This window comes from Cebus imitator, unplaced genomic scaffold (genome assembly GCF_001604975.1).
Source record: "Cebus imitator isolate Cc_AM_T3 unplaced genomic scaffold, Cebus_imitator-1.0 Scaffold381, whole genome shotgun sequence".
Classification (NCBI taxonomy): Eukaryota; Metazoa; Chordata; class Mammalia; order Primates; family Cebidae; genus Cebus; species Cebus imitator.
In genome coordinates this window covers 139,035-152,616 of record NW_016107696.1, presented here as the reverse complement: position 1 = coordinate 152,616, position 13,582 = coordinate 139,035, and the positions used below count along the sequence as shown (strand labels likewise).

The 13,582-nt window shown below is 36.0% G+C and overlaps 1 protein-coding gene across 1 annotated transcript in view; it reads left to right on the top strand.

The window, feature by feature from the left end:
• Positions 1–13,582, top strand: part of CADPS2 (calcium dependent secretion activator 2) — a 355,227-nt gene that overhangs the window by 208,338 nt on the left and 133,307 nt on the right. The window lies entirely within an intron of this gene.

Genomic DNA, 13,582 nt, shown 5'->3' with positions numbered 1-13,582 from the left:
AGAGCGAGACTCCATTTCAAAAAAAAAAAAAAAAGGAATAAAATTACATTTCACATTTTTTATTTTTTAGACCCAATGAGTTGTCTAATAACGTAGTCCTTCTGTATTTATATTTTGTTTGCTTATTTTGGGAGTATAAATTATTTAACTATCCCCCAATATACTACTTAAATTGATAAAATTCTGGCACTTAAAAATTTATGTGTTCCTTAAGAATTACACTTCTGTAATGTACATACGTTTATTTTTAATCTTTTTGCAAATCTTCTCTTAATTTCTGTACTATACCCATATTGGTTACTTTGCATTGGTAATTTGTGGATCATTTCAAATCAATACATTAACAGTTAATAGTAAATCAGTGTGGTACATTAACCCTGTGAACAATTCATGTACTCATTGTAATGATTTCACTGTTTTATTAAACCAGGTGGTTATTTGATAATAGTGGAAGATGACTGTAAAACCAGAATCTTCTACTTTAAAAGATAACTTCAACCGGGGACTTTATATTTTCAGTGAAACTATAGCTCACTTGTACAAATAAATGTTCATGAACATAATTCAGTGGGAAAATTCAGATTCAGACAGTCAGCAGATACTTGTTGAGCTTTATTCAAATCCAAGGACTCTGTAGGAATTAGGCAATCCAAGTTAAGTGGGAAAAAAATTTTTTTTTCCTCTATAGAGGCTAAAGTCTCTATAAGGTAAGACTTGGTAAGTCCAAGAAAAGTCATTTATTTGCAGCTTGCCGGCTTTTTATTCTGAGGATAGGAGTGATGACTTCCAAGCTCTTTATATGTCTCAGCAAAAGCTGTAATTCCTTTCAGTTCTGAGATTTGAAAGAAAAGCTTATGGATTTTTTTTATTGATTTTAAAACACAAATTTTAAGACCTCTGAATGAGTTATTACGTACAGATTAGAGTATACTAAATGTTACAAGGTTATAAAGTATATTTCCATGTTTCTATGAGGTTATGTTATTAACTTAAAATATGTTTAGGTCGTCTGCCTACTAGAGATTCAGCTGAGGTATGGACATCCTGGTTTTAGTCTTCTGTGATTTGAAACCTACTTGCAATTCAGATCTTCAACTTTAACAGTGGATTTGTCCTTGCTCAGGGTTGGCCTGAACAACAACAAATAACAGATTTGTTTATTTGTCCTTTCAGCTCTATCAGTATTTATCTCATATATTTTGATATTCTGTTAGGTATATATGTATTTATATTAGGATTGTTATGTCTTTTTGTAGAATTGACTCCTTTATCATGATACAGTATTCCTTTTTATCCCTGATTATCTTCCTTTTTCTAAAGTCTAAATTGTCTTAAGCTAGTAAAGCCACTCCCGCTTTCTTTTTATTGAGGTTAACATGGTGTCACTTTCTTTGCCTCTTTACTTTTAACCTAAGTCTTTATTTTATTTTATTTTTTTGAGATGGTGTCTCACTCATATTGCCTAGGCTGGAATGCAGTGGCACAACCTTGGCTTATTGTAACCTCTGCCTCCTGAGTTCAAGTGATTCTTCTGCCTCATCCTCCCAAGTAGCTTGGATTACAGGCATCTGCCATCACACCTGGCTAATTTTTTTTTGTATTTTTAGTAGAGATGGGGTTTCACCATGCTGGCCAGGCTTGTCTTGAACTCCTGACATCAGGTGATCTGCCAACTTTAGCCTCCCAAAGTGCTGGGGTTACAGGCATGAGCCACCATGCATGGCTCATCTTTTAATGTGTATGTTTAGGCCATTCATATTTAAGGTGATTACTAATGTAGTTGGATTAAATTTTAAAATCTTTGCAGCTTTTACCACTTCATGCATTTGTTCTTTGCCCTCCCCTACTTCTTATGCCTTCTCTAATTTTGACTGAACACTTTATATGAATTCCATTTTTCATATTATCTTTTGGTGTACTGTTTATACTTGTTTTTTAAAACAAAACAAAATTTTAGTGATTAACCTATAGTTTAAGATACACATTTAAAAATATTCCAAGTCCACCCTCAAATAACACTTATTATAAGGCAGCTATTCCATAGCAGAGTATACCCAATTCCTCCTTCTCATGTCTTGTGACATCGCTGTCATTCACTTCACTTATAATATGCTACAGCCCCCCAATATATTGTTTCTATTATTGTTTTGAACAGCTATCTTTTAGCTCAATTAAAAATAAGAAAAATATAAGATTATATATATTTTACCTTCATTTATTCCTTCTCTGATGATGCTCTTTTGTTTCTTTATGTAGATCCAGGTTTCTTTCTGATATTATTTTCCTTATCTCTGAAGAACTTCTTTTAATATTTCTTGTATGCCAAAACTAGTGGTGATGAGACTAGTAGTCTCTCAGTTTTTATCTGAGAAAGTATAATGTCACTGGATAGAGAATTATCAGTTTTTTTTCTCTTTTAACACCCTGAAAATTTTATCACACTGTTGTTTTGCTTGCATGGTTTTTGATGAGAAGTTTGATGTAGTTCTTATCATTTACCCTTGAGAGGTAAGGTGTTATTTTCCCCCTGTGGCTTCCTTCAAGAGTTTTTTCTTCTTTCAGTTTTCTGCAATTTGAATGCTTTGTCTAGGTGTGTGGGGGGGTGGGTGGGGTGGGGTGGGTGTGTATTTCTCTTGCTTGGTGTTTTTCTGAGCTTCCTGTATCTGTGGGTCAGTGTCTATCATTAAGTTTTGGAAAGTTCGCTACTGCTATTCAAATATTCCTTCTGTCCTATTCCCTCTTTATTCTTTTTCTGGTATTCCAGATATGTTTATATCACCCTCCTTTGATGTTATCCCACAGTCCTGGAATGTTCTGTTCTGTTTGTTCAGCTCTTTTTCTCTTTGTATTTCAGATTGGGAAGTTTTTATTGACCTATCTTCACACTCACTGATTCTTTCCTCAGCAATGTCAAGTCCACTAATGAGCCTGTTGAAGGCATTCTTCATTTCTTTTACAGTGTTTTTTTATTTCTAGCATTTCCTTTGGATTTTTTGGTAGAGTGTCCATCTCCTGCTTGTATTATGCATGTTCTTGCATGTATTCAACTTTTTACATTAGGGCCCTTAGCCTATTAATAATAGTAATTTAAATTCCTTGTTTGATAATTCTAACATCTGTCTCACATCTGAATCTAGTTCAGATGCTTGCTTTATCTCTCCAGTCTGTTTCTTTTGTTTTGTTTTGTTTTGTTTTTTGCTATTGGCATGCCTCATAATTTTTTGTTGTAAACCAGATATATTAGGTAACGAGAACTGATTACTGAGGTAACTAAGGCTTTCCTATGAATATTTATGGAAATCTGAGTAGGAGTTGAGCTATGCTTAATGTTTAATGTTTCTTGTTGCCATAGGTATGAGAAACTTCAAATTCCTCCAGTATCCTTGTTTTTGTCTCCCCTCTTGACTGGGCCTCTCTAAGGACCCCACCCCAGAGAAAGTCTATATCCTGCAGCTCTTTTAACTGTGACCAATCCACTGTTGTCATCCTGCAGCTCTGTTGGTGTTGTGGTAAGGTGTTGGAGAAATGGAGTGTCCTCTAATCTGATTAATCAGTGTTTTAGTGGACCTTTAACCTTCAAAAGTGTTTCTGTCCCTGGTCCAGGAGTGTATTTTTCCCTCCTATCACCATGTTCTTCATTCTCTTCCCTAGCTGAAGGTTCTCAGTCTCTTTTCTTGAAGTCCTGTCTCCTGTTCACTCCGCTTTTGTTTGTTTGTTTGTATTTGCTTTTCAATTATGAGTCAAGAGAGATGGAGTGGGGTGGTATTCTCTTCCTCCAACTGGGATATGTTTTCAATATTTCCCTCAAGCAAAATCTTTCCCCTTTTGTTAGAGAGAAGAATCTGGGAGATTGAACAATGGCTTTCTCCCCCTTTTATTTGCCATGACCATACAGGGATCTTATTTGGATCCTCACTGTGAGAACTTGGTGGGGTAACTGAAAGCAAAGTAGAGCAAAGTATGGGGGCTTTATGATTGTGGCTCCAGGAATGTCTTACTCTGCAATCAGCTCATAGTAATTTGTCAAAATTACTAGACAAGTAAGTGTTTGTTCCTACCACTTATGGCATACAGCAACTTCTGCTCCAAGTGCTTTGTCTTTCTGGATTTGCATATCTTTCTAGATTTTGATGAGTGGTTTGCCCTGCACCATTAGTTCTCTGAGAAGTCCAAGAAAAGTCAGCAATTTGTAGCTTGCTCAACTTTGTATTCTGAGGATGGGAGTGATGACTTCCAAGCTCTCTATATGTCTGAGCTAAAACTGTAATTTCTTTTAGTTCTAAGATTTGAAAGTAAAGCTTAAGGATTATTTTTGATTGGTTTTGAAACAAAAATAAATTATAAAAAGTATTCCTATAAATAAGGACTAAGAATAATCATTTTATAGAAATTATGAAAATAAATTGTTAAGAAAGCAGCTGAGGCACTTTTTTTTTTTTTTTCTAAATAGCATGCAAGCATACCTTAGCAATATCGTGGGTCAGGTTCCAGCCCACTGCCATAAAGTGAATATTACAATAAAACAGGTCACATAATTTTTTTTTATTTCACACTGCATTAGAAAATTTATGTGTGCACTGTACTGTAGCTTATTAAGTGTATAATAGCATTACGTTTAAAAAATAACATATGTACCTTAATTTAAAAATGATTTTTTGTTAAAAAATGCTACCAATCATTTGAGCCTTCTCCAAGTCATAATCTTTTTGCTGGTGGAGGGTCTTGCCTTGAAGTGGATGGGTGCTTACTGATGGGGTTGGCTATAGCAGTTTCTTTAAATAAGACAACATGAAGTTTGCCACAGTGATTCACTCTTCTTTTCACAAAATATTTCTGTATAGTATGTGATGTTGTTTGATAGCATTTTACCCACAGTAGAACATCTTTCAAAATTGGAATTAGTCCTCTCATACCATGCCACTGCTTTATCAGCTACATTTATATAAATATTCTAAATCCTTTGTCATGTCAACAGTGTTCACAACATCTTCACTAGGATTAGATTTCACCTCAAGGAACAACTTTCTTTGCTCACCCATAGGAAACAGTTCCTCATCCATTCAAGTTTTATCATGAGATTTTAGCAATTCAATCACATCTTTAGTTTCCACCTCTATTTCTAATTCCCTTGCTATTTCCAGAACATCTCCAGTTACTTCTTCCACTGAAGTCTTGAATCCCTCAAAGGCATCTATGAAAATTGGAATTAACTTCTTCCAAATGCCTGTTGATACTGACATTTTGACCTGCTCCCTTAAATCACAAGTCTGTTGATGGCATCTAGACTGGTGAATCCTTTCCAGAAGATTTTCCATTTACTTTGCCCGGATCCGTCAGAGCAGTCACTATCTGTGGCAGCTATGGCCTTACAAAGTGTATTTCTTAAATAATAAGACTTGAAAGTCAAAATTGCTTCTTGATTCATTGGCTGCGGAATGAGTGTTGTGTTAGAATTGAAAACAATATGAATCTTCTTGTATATCTCCATCAGAACCCTTGGTTTACTAAGTGCATTGTCAGTGAGCAATACTATTTGAAAGGAATCTTTATTTTCTGGGTAGTCTCAATATTCAGTAAACTATGCTGGAAACATATATGCTGTCATACAGGCTTTGTTGTTCTATTCATGGAGCACTGGCAAAGTAAATTTAGCATGATTTTTGAAAGCCCTACTATTTTCAGAATGGTAAATGAGCATTAGCTTCAACCTGAACTTACAAGCTACATTAGCCACTAACAAGAGAGTCAGCCCGTCCTTTGAAGCTTTGAAACCAGGCATTGACTTCTTGGTAGCTATGAAAGCCCTAGATGGTATTTTCCAGTAGAAGGCTGTTTCATCTACATTAAAATATGTTGTTTAGTTTAGCCACTTTCTTTATTTTTTCTTTTATGATTTTAAACATTTTATTTAAAAAGTTTTTTTATTCTACTTTAAGTTCTGGGGTACACGTACAGAATATGCAGGTTTGTTACATAGGTACACACATGCCATAGTGGTTTGCTGTATCCATCCCCCATCATCTACATTAGCTATTTCTCCTAATGCTCTCCTTCCTCAATACCCCTACCCCTTGAGAAGCCCTGGTGTGTGATGTTGCCCTCCCTGTGTCCATGTGTTCTCATTGTTCAAGACTACTTTGTATTTTATTTTATTTTTATTATTTATTTTTTAAAATTGTACTTTAGGTTCTGGGGTACATGTGCAGATCATGCAGGATTGTTGTATAGGTACATACATGGCAATGTGGTTTGTTACCTTCATCCCCCTGTCACCTATATCTGGCATTTCTCCCCATGTTATCCCTCCCCAACTTCCCCACTCCCACGCTGTCCCTCCCCTGGCCCTCCCAACAGACCCCAGTGTGTGATGCCCCCCTCCCTGTGTCCATGTGTTCTCATTGTTCAACACCCACCTATGAATGAAAACATGCAGTGTTTGATTTTCTGTTCTTGTGTCAGTTTGCTGAGAATGATGGTTTCCAGATTCATCCATGTCCCTACAAAGAATATAAACTCATCCTTTTTTATAGCTGCATAGTATTCCATGGTGTATATGTGCCACATTTTCCTTGTTCAGCCTATCATCAATGGGCATTTGGGTTGGTTCCAGGTCTTTGCTATTGTAAACAGAGCTGCAATGAACATATATGTGCATGTGTCTTTATAATAGAACGATTTATAATCCTTTGGTATATACCCAGTAATGGAGTTGCTGGGTCAAATGGAATTTCTATTTCTAGGTCCTTGAGGAAGCGCCACGCTGTCTTCCACAATGGTTGAACCAACACCAACTTATGACTGAGAACATGCAGTGTTTGGTTTTCTGTTCTTGCATCAGTTTCATCGATGATCTTTCCTAGATCTTCTGGATAACTTGCTGCATCTTCTACATCAACACTCGATGCTTCACCCTGTACTTCTATGTTATGTAAATGACTTATTTCCTTTAATCTCATGATCCAACTTCTCCTAGCTTCAAACTTTTCTTCTGCTGCTTCCTTACCTTTCTCATAGCCTTCAGTTTGGCTGTTTGGTGCAAGAAGCTTAGCATTTGATCTGTCTCTCCTTACGACGTGCCTTCCTAAGCTTAATCATTTCTAGCTTTTGACTTAAAGTGAGAGATATGCTACTCTTCATTTCACTTAAACATTTAGAGGCCATTATACGGTTATTAATTGGGCCAATTTCATTGTTGGTGTGTTTTAGGCAATAGACAGGCCTGAGTGGTGGGGAAAGAAATGAGGAAGTGGCTGGTCAGTGGGGTGGTCAGAACACATATTATCATTTATTGAGTTTGTTGTCTTATATGGGAGCAGTTCATGGTGCCTCAAAACAATTGCAATAGTGACATCAAAGATCACTCATCACAGATCACCTTAAGAGATAAAATAACAATGAAAGAATTTGAAATATTGTGAGAATTATCAAAATGAGACACAGAAGTGACCACAAGCTGTTGGAAAAAATAGCACCAATAGACTTTCTTGACTCAGGATAGCCACAAACCTTCAATGTGTAAAAATCATCATATCTGCAAAGTGCAATAAAGAGGAGCTCAATAAAATAAGGTATGCCTGTATATTTTCTCTTTTGTTATATTCCAACAAAGGTTAAAAATAAAAGATAAGGCAAGGCAATAGAAATTACAGAAACTAGCCTGCCCTTTATAGAAAGGAATAGTCTGAGAAGAGAAATAGAAGAGCAGGCCTTGGGGAGACAGGGAGGATCTAAAGCCAGAGGAGCTTCTGGAACCTGGCTCGGGTATATGTTAGTGAGATTTGGCCCACCTTCTCCTGTTTCAGGAAAAGCTTTGAGATTCCTCCTAATTGTAACAGTCTCACTTCTGTATTTGTTTATCTTATCTGGCCCCGTGTTTTTGGGAGCACAAATCTCCTGGAAAATCTGAAAGATGTTGCCTGCTTAAAAGTCAGAAGCTCAGGATAGACAGCTGTTCTGGTGAGATGTGCAGGATGGCAGCAGCCAGGCAATGTCTGGAGACTTGAGATGGAAAGGACACGAATAAGAAGGGAGCCTTGTCAGGGATGCCACGTGACATCAATGGCCATCATTTGCTCATATTTTTCCCCAGAACTTCAGGATCAGCATCAGGAGTGGAAAAATAGGAAGCTCTCTTCTGAAAAAGGATAGATATTTACATTACATTACTTTGAGTTAGAAACAGTAATATATTAATTATCAAAATTAAGGCATGAAGGAAACTCCTAAAACACTAAGATAGAAGATAGCACATACCTGAAGGAAACTCCTAAAACACTAAGATAGAAGATAGCACATACCACAGTTAAGAAATGAAATCAGGGATAATTGAAAGACAAATTATTATTGTTATGAAGAAAACATAAAAAAGAATAAAAACAACATAAGTAGGTCCTAGGTTAGCTATTGTGCTATTAAAATTTCATACTTTAAATTCTTTGATTTGAGAATAATGTATCTGCTGTGGTGCACATTCGTAGAACATGATATTAAGAAAAAAGTAAAGAGAGTTAACATGTACAGTCTAAAATGAGTGGCTTAACAGTACAAGAATCTGAAATTGTTAGCTGTGATTTAGTTGAATCAAGATATTATAAAAAAGAACAGGAGTGAAGGAAGAATAATCTATCAGTGGAAAGTCTAACTTTAGAATAATTTTAAAGAAATGCAGTGCATTTCAAATAGATATATTCTTTTAGCAAAACAATGTTACATAATATTAAAACTGTATATTTTATAGTGTTAATAAGAATAATTTTACTTCACATTTTTAAATGAAAATCCTGTGACTTAAGAGGTACCAGTTAATCAGCTGCCTTTCCTAAAACAAATGTGTTTATTAAAGGTTATTTTTAAATATGACATAAGGTAATGCAGTATGTTCAAATTAATTAGTTAACCCATTATTTATAATCATGCAGGGCATATATATAGTTTGCAGTAGGCATGTGTTAAACAACAGGAACCTAGAGACAGGTGAAACCTAGGTTTTTGCAAGGTTTATTTAAAAAAAAAATGCTGTTGTAAATGCTACAGTAGTGTGGTTAATCCCTGGTTCTGGATACATCATGAAAAGGTTCACCAAAATGAGAAGATACTAAGATATTATAGGCAGGGGGACAGGTACATGCAAAGTATGGTGGTGTGAGATGCATGGCTATTTGGGGAACTGCACATCGTTGACTGCTGGAGTATGAGCAGGAGATGGGGCTGTGTTTAAGATATTAACAGAGGTAGGTAAGCATCTTATGGACTGTAGAGACACATGCAATCCTGAATGAACAGAGTCTGAAGATTGGGAAACATAGTACCATATATACTCTTGTAACTTCTTTATCTGTCTATTAAAAGGATTAAGTAACTGAATTTTACAGCTATCTAGATCCTGCTCTTTTCTGCCAAAAGCAGCCTTCATTAATCTTTTATAATCTAATTCCATTAACGGAAAAAAGTGACTCACCCAGTTTTCACCCGAGTCCCAAAGCAAAGTTAACTGAGATCTTGTTCACGTATCCCTCCTCCCACTCAAATTCTTTGTATCTGAAGACTACACCATCCATGTTAAGTAACATCACAGAACTATTTGGATTTTTGTAAGGGATAAACAGAAATATTTGTGACTAGTTAAAAAGTAGACTTCTAGTTTATGATTCCCTTTGCCTAGAAATTTTTGCTTTGGAGATTAAGTACTTTGAGTCTAGGAGTTTAAAGAAATCAATAAACGGGCAGTTACTGTGGTCACTGTAGGTGTCTTCCCATAGAAGCCCAGAAGCCATGAGCATTAACCATTTTGAACATCTTCATTTAAGGTGTGCAAAGGAAAATAGAGAGAGAAATGTGAATCTCCAAAGGAAATAGGAACTGCCTTCCACCACCACTGCCGTCGTCTTCTTTTTTTTTTTTTTTCAACTGATAGCCTGTGATTGAGAATATGTTTTGTTTAACATACAGTAATTTGTCTACTTCAGCAGAAATAATAGCACATTTTCCTGACAGTTACAGTTACATTTGCTGCCTTTCAAAATGACTGTCAAAAATGACTCTGAAACAAAAATAAATGCTATAGTAATCAAAATTAGGGAGGAGTAGATTTTTCTCATATATAATTTAAAATCCCAAAACATTTGAGAAGACTAAGTAAATATATTAAATAGCAGGTTTTGTGTCTGGGGGATACAGCAAGGGAAAAACTTAAGATCTTAAGAATAGTTTGATTTTTGTAATATATGATTTTTGAAATTCTGAAATTAACCATTAGAGTGGCCATGATATTTATATATGTGTTCACTTTTTTGGTAAATAAATTAATCATTTAAATTCATCCAACTTATATTAGTAAATTGGTAAATTGGATGAATTTAATTTTTTAAAATATCTATTTTATTGCACTTTAGGTCCTGGGGTACATGTACAGATCATGCAGAATTGTTGCATAGGTACATACATGGCAATGTGGTTTGCTACCTCCATCCTGCTGTCACCTAAATCTGGCATTTCTCCCCATGTTATCCCTCCCCAACCTCCCTACTCCCTGTTGTCCCTCCCTTAGTCCCCCCCAACAGACCCCAGTGTGTGATGCTTCCCTCCCTGTGTCCATGTGTTCTCATTGTCCAACACCTGCCTATGAGTGAAAACATGTGGTGTTTGATTTTTCTGTTCTTGTGTCAGTTTGCTGAGAATGTTGGTTTCCAGATTCATCCATGTCCCTGCAAAGGACACGAACTCATCATTTTTTAAGTCTGCATAGTATTCCCTGGTGTATATGTGCCACATTTTCCTTATCCAGTCTGTCATTCATGGGCATTTGGGTTGGTTCCAGGTCTTTGCTGTTGTACACAGGGCTGCAATGAACATATGTTTTATCTATCTTTATAATAGAATGATTTATTATCCTTTGGAGATAGACCCAGTAATGGGATTGCTGGGTCAAATGGAATTTCTATTTCTAGGTCCTTGAGGAATCGCCACACTGTCTTCCACAATGGTTGAACTAATTTACATGCCCACCAACAATGTAAAAGTGTTCCTATTTCTCCACATCCTCTCCAGCATCTGTTGTCTCCAGATTTTTTAATGATCACCATTCTAACTGGCATGAGATGGTATCTCAGTGTGGTTTTGATTTGCATTTCTCTAATGACCAGTGATGATGAGCATTTTTCATATGTTTGTTTGCCTCATGTATGTCTTCTTTTGAAAAGTGCCTGTTCATGTCTTTTGCTCACTTTTAAATGGGCTTGTTTGTTTTTTTCTTGCAAATCTGTTTTAGTTCTTTGTAGATTCTGGATATTGGCCCTTTGCCAGATGGGTAAGTTGCAAATATTTTTTTCCCATTCTGTTTGTTACTGGTTCACTCTAATGATTGTTTCTTTTGCTGTACAGAAGTTCTGGAGTTTAATTAGGTCCAATTTGTCTACTTTGGCTTTTGCTGCCTATGCTTTTGGTGTTTTAGTCATGAAGTCCTTGCCTACACCTATGTCCTGAATGGTTTTGCCTAAGTTTTCTTCTAGGGTTTTTATGGTGTTAGGTCTTATGTTTAAGTCTTTAATCCATCTGGAGTTATTTTAGTGTAAGGTGTCAGGGAGGGGTCCAGTTTCTGCTTTCTGCTCATGGCTAGCCAGTTATCCCAACACCATTTATGAAACAGGGAATTCTTTCCCCATTGCTTGTTTTGTCGGGTTTCCCAAAGATAAGATGGTTGTAGATGTGTGGTGTTGCCTCCAAGGCATTTGTTCTGTTCCATTGTTCTATATCCCTGTTTTGGTACCAGTACCATGCTGTTTTGATTACTGTAGCCTTGTAGTATAGTTTGAAGTTAGGTAGAACTTATCTCAAAATAATAAAAGCTGTTTATGACAAGCCCACAGCCAATATCATACTGAATGGGCAAACTGGAAACATTCCCTTTAATATCTGGCAGTAGACAAGGATACCCTCTCTCACTACTCCTATTCAATACAGTATTGGAAGTTCTAGCCAGAGCAATCAGGCAAGAAAAATAAATAAAGAGTATTTAATTAGGAAAGGAGGATGTCAAATTGTCTCTGTTTGCAGAGGACCTGATTGTATATTTAGAAGACTCCATCATCTCAGCCCAAAATATCCTTAAACTGATAAGCAACTTCAGCAAAGTCTCAGGATACAAAATCAATGTGCAGAAATCACAAGCATTCCTATACATCAATAACAGACTAAAAGAGAGCCAAATCAAGAATCAACTACCATTCACAATTGCTACAAAGAGAATAAAATACCTAGGAATACAACTAATGAAGGATGTAAAGGACTTCTTCAAGGAGAACTACAAACTACCTCTCAACGAAATAAGAGAGGACACAAAAAATATGGAAAAACATCACATGCTCATGGTTAGGAAGAATCAATATCGTGAACATGTCCATACTGCCCAAAGTAATTTATAGATTCTACACTATCCCCATCAAGCTTCACAGAACTGGAAAAAAACCTTAAACTTCATATGGAACCAAAAGAAAGCCCACATAGTCAAGACAATCCTAAGCAAAAAAAAAAAAAAAAAAAAAAAACAAAGCTGGAGGCATCACACTACCTGAATTTAATTTTACTAAAATGAATTTGAGTCTCTGGTAATACTAAGTTTCCTTTCTCAAAAATGTTTAATTTGTCAGTGTAACTCTAACATATTCCTAGCAAATTAAATTATAGGCTTTATTTTATATTTAGCCCATTTGACTAAATATGATATAAAGGTAAGAGACAAAATAACGCACAGCCAAATGGAGTGTTGCTCCATTATTTTGTTTCTTACCTTTGGCTTACATGTGGAAGAATAACATAAGAATATTCTAAAATAAGGTTTCTCCTAAAATGTTTTGTTGAATTTGCCTTTGCTTTCTCCAGCATTTCACTAGATACTGAATATAGGTTACCTTTAGTCATTTCTTGCATTTAATTTTAGATTTTTCTTCTTTACCTAATTCTAGCCTCTTGAAATTAGAAACTTACCCCAACTTTTCCACTTTTTAAAAATAGGAGACCGGGCGTGGTGGCTCACACCTTTAATCCCAGCAGTTTGGGAAGTCTAGGCGGGTAGATTACTTGAGGTGAGGAGTTCAAGACCAGCCTGGCCAACATGGTGAAAACCCATCTCTACTAAAAATATAAAAATTAGCTGGGCGTGGTGGTGGGTGCCTATAATCCTAGCTACTTGGAAAACTGAGGCAGGATAATGACTTGAGGCTAGGAGGTGGAGGTTGCAGTGATCTGAGATTGTGCCATTGCACTCCAGCCTGGGTGACAGAGTGAGACTCCGTCTCAAAATAATAATAATAATAGGAGAACACAGCTTTACAAATAAATCAGGCATCTTTGTGGTAGTAATACTAAAAAAAGTATTTTGCTAAAGTACTTTATTTTTCATGATTGTTTAATGAAAATAACAAATTTAAAATTACATATTTGATATATATTTTTATTTATTCAAAAATGTTCATTGGCTGGGCATGGTGGCTCATGCCTGTAAATCCCAGTACTTTGGGAGACTGAGGCAGTTGGATCAGTTGTGGTCAGGAGTTCCAGACCATCCTGGCCAACATGGTGAAAACTG